Source organism: Acipenser ruthenus, chromosome 1 (genome assembly GCF_902713425.1).
Source record: "Acipenser ruthenus chromosome 1, fAciRut3.2 maternal haplotype, whole genome shotgun sequence".
NCBI classification, from domain to species: domain Eukaryota; kingdom Metazoa; phylum Chordata; class Actinopteri; order Acipenseriformes; family Acipenseridae; genus Acipenser; species Acipenser ruthenus.
In genome coordinates this window covers 33,618,422-33,625,223 of record NC_081189.1, presented here as the reverse complement: position 1 = coordinate 33,625,223, position 6,802 = coordinate 33,618,422, and the positions used below count along the sequence as shown (strand labels likewise).

At 36.8% G+C, this 6,802-nt stretch overlaps 1 pseudogene; it reads right to left on the bottom strand.

Annotated features, from left to right (window-relative positions):
* On the bottom strand, nt 1–3,489 carry LOC131701642 (granzyme K-like; annotated as a pseudogene).
* Between the last annotated feature and the right edge of the window lie 3,313 nt (nt 3,490–6,802).

Genomic DNA, 6,802 nt, shown 5'->3' with positions numbered 1-6,802 from the left:
TTACTTTGTAATGTTAGCATTTGCTTGGATAGTCTTGGAAATCCAGGGTAGATATTTATCTGACAGAAGTGTGTAAACACCAGGCTTTTCTGGGTCTCCACATTTTTTTCCACCAGAGACAATTGCTCTGAATGTATTTTTACAAATGAGTGGACCACCAGAGTCTCCCTGAAACAAGCAAGCAGGAAAATACATGTCAACAATATTGTGTAAAACATGTTTTGTGAAGAAAGCCTAACTTCCTAAAAATCCATCTTGTATATTTATATCTTTGAATTATATCATTTAAATGAAGGCAACATCAATACCAGTTTGGATTCTGATCTTTACAGCTCTGAAAAGCTAAGGCCAGTCAATCTACAGTACTTTTTATATTACACTGAGATGCTAAGGATAATACATAGTCCTTACAGCCATTTATATTAGTCAACATGTATGATGCACAAGCATAAATGAAAAAAAGAAACCTTTGGACGATCAAGTCGATAGAGTGTTAGACCACGAAGAGCTGGCTAATTCTCCAAAATAGACTTCACTGTGCTAAAGTAACTAATTCCATTGAAGTTTATTTTGTAGCTAAATGATATATGAATTGTGCCATCAGCATGACTGCGTCACTGCAATATGAACATAAAGTTAAAATAATTGTTGTCTGGAATTTGACACATTTTGACAAATAGAATGTTTTTAATCAAGCCAGACTGGCACTGGCCTATCCCCTCCAGGCATTACACACATAGAATGCACATTACCAAAATCTAGAAAGGCACAGCACAATGATGGTGTGATGACATCAGAAAAGAACGTTCAACTCTGGGTGCCGAAAGTCATGGTAAACATATCCTTATAAAACTTACTACAATTTTGATAGGTATATTTCTAACATATGAGGTTTATTAACAGGAAACTGGACAGGAAGTTTACTTACACTGCATGCATCTTTTTTTCCTATTTTATCACCAGTGCATAACATGTCCTTAGTTATTGTAGGAGTCCCATTGTAATCATTCTCGCTGTTGCAGACTTTCCTGTCACCTCTGCTACTTTAAGTGTGTCTGATCCTTTAGGGGCCTTGTTGACAGCTGCTCCCCATCCAGCAACTTTGCACTTCACTCCAGGCTTGATGTCTTTCCCAGACTTTGGAAGACTCAGAGTCGAAATCTTTTTGTTCAGTTTTACTTTTCTTTTCAACTGTTGAAATGAAGATAGAAAAGATGTTATTTGTGTGGTTGCTTATGTGTTTTTCTAATTGACACCTTTCTGTAATCCACAAATTGGGCAGGTGTTTTATTTTTACGTATTTTCTTTTAACAGTACAATGCTTCCACTTTATTTCACTGATCAAAATAAATCAATTTGTGAATATTAATGTACTGTCAACATGGCTTAACCGGGAATACATCTGATTTGTGAATTGCATTATGTAATATTCTGTACTATTTATGTAACTAGCAGGGTTCTCTTAAGTTAGTCTAAGTTGGAAAGGGTTATTTTGTATATACGTTTGTCTGCATATTCTTTAAAGAGGAGCAATTGTTTACATTGGAAATAAGTAATTGCCTGAGAAATATGCATAAGATACAAGTACTAAAATTGAAAACACAAATGTGTCTATTTTAAATAATCTAAACCCTGGCACATCTTAATATCCTAAAATCTGATTATCTCATTTCTCTGTGTATTGATTGTATGCAGTAATGTTAATAAATGGGTGAAGAAATCACATCTGGGGGAAACACCAGCAGGTGCAAAGGATGGCAATGCTGTTTAGAACATTAAAATAGACTGTGATCTGTTAAAAGTTGCAGGGAAATAGTACTTCATACCTTAATCAGCATGATATCATTTAATTCTGGAATCTTGTCAAATCCTGGATATATGAAAGTCTTCTCAATTTTCAACCTTTCCTGAGAATCCGGTCCTTGTGGTCTGTCCAGGTTTATAGGTATTGTCACTTTCTTTGTCCTTAATATTGATACGGAATTGCACTATATTTTGGTCTTCAAGTGACAACTTTTAAGGACAACTTTTAGGACATGCACTCAACCTGGAGCTCAGCTCAGTTAACAATGTTGTCATATGCAGAGGTATTCTAAGAGTGTGTCTTCCACCATCTGCATTCAAACATTCACCTGAATTTGACTGCTTGCTAATATCCTGCAGAGGATTTTTACAAAAAACCTTGACACATGTAATTACATTTCAAAGCAAATTTATACGCCCTCTTTGTTACTTTATTTTTTTTTTATTTATTTATTTTATTTTATCAACGAGGGTCCTCTTTCAACAGACCTATATACAGATTTCTTATAAGAAAGACTCCACTTAAAACTGTAGACAGCTTTTACAGCACAAGAAAGTGAACTCCACTAAAACATTAATTTTTCAGTCTGAAGCCATTTAATTCATTATGTGGTAAACTTACTTTCTAATCACCCAGTACTTGGGCAGTCCTTCTGTAAAGTTACTTAGTGCTGAAAGAGTTATAGTCCTTCAGAATTAAATTGAATTATTCAACACCGATCTTATAGGATCATTTTCTTTATTCAAACGTTTGTGAGAAGGTGACCAGCCTTAATTAAAAACAGAAACACACATGCACTGGTTTATTACTGCATTAGTAACCATTAGTTTCATTCACAAGATTAGATAACAATCATTTGACTCTAGAATGTTACACACATGTTGATAACCCTAAACATGTATTCAAGCAGCACACTATTGGCTCCAGCAGGCCTCGGTGTTCATGAGGTTAATCTGTGCAGCAATGATCTATTGCACTCTGGCTTGTGCACAGTGATTAAGATAGCAACAATTACTAATGGTTCAATCTTTGTTTGCACAGGTTTGCTGTCTCTGCTTCTGCCGCCAAGAAACAACATTATAGCATCAGTTTTGAAACTGCCATGATTAATACAGAGCCACTGTTTACAATTGTGGGGGAGAGTTACTTCAAATTATTTTAATGCTAACATTGTGTCTATAAGCTTAAAACAATGCCTCAAAGTATTAGAAAAACAACAACAACAAAAAAAAGAAAAATGAAGGGACACACAGTATATTGATACTATATACTCTATATATACTCAATTTAAACTGGCTGTTTTTTTATTTGGTTTATTTTTTTGCCATATAAAGTGATAAACCTGAAAAGTGACATGTTGTTTATTCAAGGTGGCTCTGTCTTTCACTCAGTTAAAGACATCCATGAATTTAAGAATAAAAATGAAAAGAACTGCTATAAACAAAACACTGTATTGGCCATTCGTCTCTTTTCAGTTAAATATGTTTCATGAACTGTGAATATGAAAGTTGCATTCTTAAGCCATAGAAGATTTTTGTATCTTAGCACACAAACCACAAATAAACATTGGCATGCTGAAGTCTGAAGATTTGCATGCTTCAAGTCCTACTTTGGTTTACAAGGTGATAGACGGAGCTGGGGGGAGGGGGCTGGGGGCTGGGGCTGGGGGCTAGCCAGGACTCCATCTGATCATTAAAAGTAAAGAAAGAAATACAAAGAATATACTGTTTTTGTATTATTATGATACTATAGAACCTGCATGCTGTGTCCGGTGAGGTGATTCACACAGCGTGGACATCTTCATTAAACATGTTCACATCAAACACAAACCAGTTTGTTTGCCTTGTTTCATGTAATGCTATACATTACTTAACAAGGGCTCAAATAACTAACCCAGCTTCCTAAAATCACACATGAAGACTTTCAATGAGAGCATTAATGGAAGCAGCATTCAAATCAAAGGATATTTTTGTTTGATCACTGATTTTTATTAGGCACATTTTCTACTGTTCATCTCCACTCAATAGTAAATAGAAGAAAACTAATCAATTCCTGAGATAAGATTACTTAAATAATATAAAGTCAAGTAGACCATTGTTTTTGCTAATGCCTTTAGCATTTCTTAGTTTTACTTCTGAATATAGTTATGTATGCAGTTAAAGATTGATACATTGTAATAGCAGCAGGGCACTGTAAGGTTGGTGGTTTCCAGTAATAAAGCACAGTCTGTTATGAAAGGTCTTTCCATATGCCATGAGTTGTCATTTTGGGCAATATCTTCCAGTAACATCCCACTGTTGTGAGTGAGTGGTAGTGATATGACTCAGATATGGAAATGCATCAAAGAGGGCATTGTAACAGGGTGACAATGTGTCAGTTGAGCCACAGAAAATATGTTTTGCTTTCAGTTAGACTTTATTGCATTTGAAGCCTTTAATTGCTTTTTGCAAAGAAAAGACAGTTGGGCTCATACCAACAGAAAACAAAAGTAGGAGGTAGGCTATGTGTTAATGCGGCACCATGATCTATTTTGTGTTAATTGTGTACTAAGTAGGCTGTGGTAAAAGAAAATGCGCTAAAATAGTTTATTTTCAATTTAACATCATGTTTTATTGTCTCCGCATTTTACAGTATGTGAACAATGCAGCTTGATTTATTTTGTGTTACTGGTAGACAATAGGCTAACGTAAAAAGAAAGTGCACCAGGTATGCATTTGATCTTACTACTGTGCTATATATGTGCGACGGCACCGCTACCGATCGGCTGTAAAAGGAAATATATAAATTATGAAAGAGTTAAACAGGAGCAGTGAAGACCCACAACAAAGGATCTCCCCCAAACCAGTAGTACCGACTACGCCACTTTATGTTTATAGAAAATAAAGAGTTCTTAATTATTGATTCATACTATACTTTCAGCACACAGGTTCGAACATCGACAGAGGGGAACAACACCTAACCCGCTCTCCGCAAAGACGACACCAAAGGTAAGTATCGTACAAATTTTCTTTATAGCACACTGGTAGATAACAGCAATTAACTAACAAGTATCCTCTACATTTACACCTCCTACTATTTCTTGTCACTCGCCCTGGCCAGTGAGTCAATGGAGGATGTGGAAGTAGTCGCCTACTCCTAGTTTTGGTATCATCAATCTTACTTCCCACACCAGGGGACGCCACTCCTCCACTGAACCCAGCCTACAGACTACACGTGCCCCAAAACCAAAATCTCCCACACGATCACCAAGTGGATTTGCCCCAAAACCAAAATCTCCCACACGATCACCAAGTGGATTTGCCCCCCCACAATAGTGTGCAGCAGTCCAGGGAGGTAGTCCAAACAGGTGCTGGGGGTTCTATTAGGCGGGGCTGTGTGCTTCCAATACTGATTTCCCCCTCAAAAGTAGAAGAGAACAAAATACAGTGCATTAATCCTTGGATACAGACTCTCACCTTGCGGTCCCACAAGAGTGCAGTGATAAGTTTATTGAACAGCTCCCCTATAGGCTATCATAAAATAACTTAAAAAAGGGGATAATTAACCATTACCACGGTGCCATTAATCAAGTTTTCAATACTTTTTAGCTATCTAATAAAAAGTTAAAAAGGTTAAAAACCAACAAACACGCTAGCCAACAAATAAATATACTTCTTACAGAAAAAATGGAATGGAAACTATAATAGGTGTTGTTGTTTATCTAAATCAAGCAGTCAGGTTCACAAGCGAAACAATTACTGACTTTTAAGGAATATAAGCCAATACTGTGAAGTTCAGGTCCCGTCCACGCCCACTCTGCTCAATCAGGTCCTGTTGGCATCTCTTACAATTCCTCCACCTCCAGCCCTGGTCCTCACCTCCCCCAGCCAGCGGGTCTGTTTAATCCAATGCGCCTGTTCAACCCTTGCTGGTGCCACTCAACAAAAGAAGTCGAACCTGGTTCTCTGCTGGATCCTCCTATCCAACAATTTACGCCTCCCAGCTAACTTCATCAAACGTTCTATCTAGATTTCTTCTGTCCGTATTATCTCCCTCCATGCTGTCCGTATTATCTCCCTCCATGCTGTCTGTAGTATCTCCCTCCATGCTGTCTGTATTATCTCTGTCAATGCTCTCTCTTTTTGTGTGCTGCATCTGCTCTTTTTATTTACAGCTGGCAACTGCTTTCACCTCCTAGGGAAGTCTTCTGGGTGGAAGAAAACCTCTCAAATCGTGCAAAAAAACAAAACATACAATTTATCAATCGTGCTTGCAAAAATAAATTACCAAAGAAAACATAAGTGACAACGTAATAATGTGAAACAAGCAACAAACCACCGTAGTTCAATTCACTCATACAAATACTAATAATGTCCAGACTGCGACTAAAATGGTTACAAATGCAACAACAAAAAAACATTCTGACAACTGTTTTTTAGGGGTTAGGCACAGAAATGCTGCATTTCCCTTTAAAAACAAGCGTCAATATTTACAAATGCGACATGACTGAAGTGCGAGAAGGACGGTAACAATTTGATCGAACACAAAAGCTTGTAAGTGCAGAGAGGTATATTAACACCAGCAGAATACGGGAACCCCAGTTTCTTGCAAAAAGTTGTGACGGTGACTAAACATGTGTGCGTACTGTTGTGTAAAAAAGTAGTTTAAAATGAACAGTTGCATATAAGAAATGTAGAACAAGAACAGCAACAAATAAAACTTCACTTTAGGCTTGTGTCTTGCACACGTGCCATTAACAAAATGCCCTAGAAACTTAAAATAAAGAAAATAATTAATGAAGGGCTGTAATGCAGCAAAAAGTGCAATAAATAAACAAACAAGGAAGGGCTAACAAGTGTACCGATTAATTACAAATTCACACAATCAGATATTGAGGTATTATTGTTCAGCAACTAGACTTGCAGCTATTTATATTAAAGATAAATAAATAAACAAATACTGTATATATTTTCACAACCAGTTTCATACAGTAACACACATGATTAAAACGCGGTCATT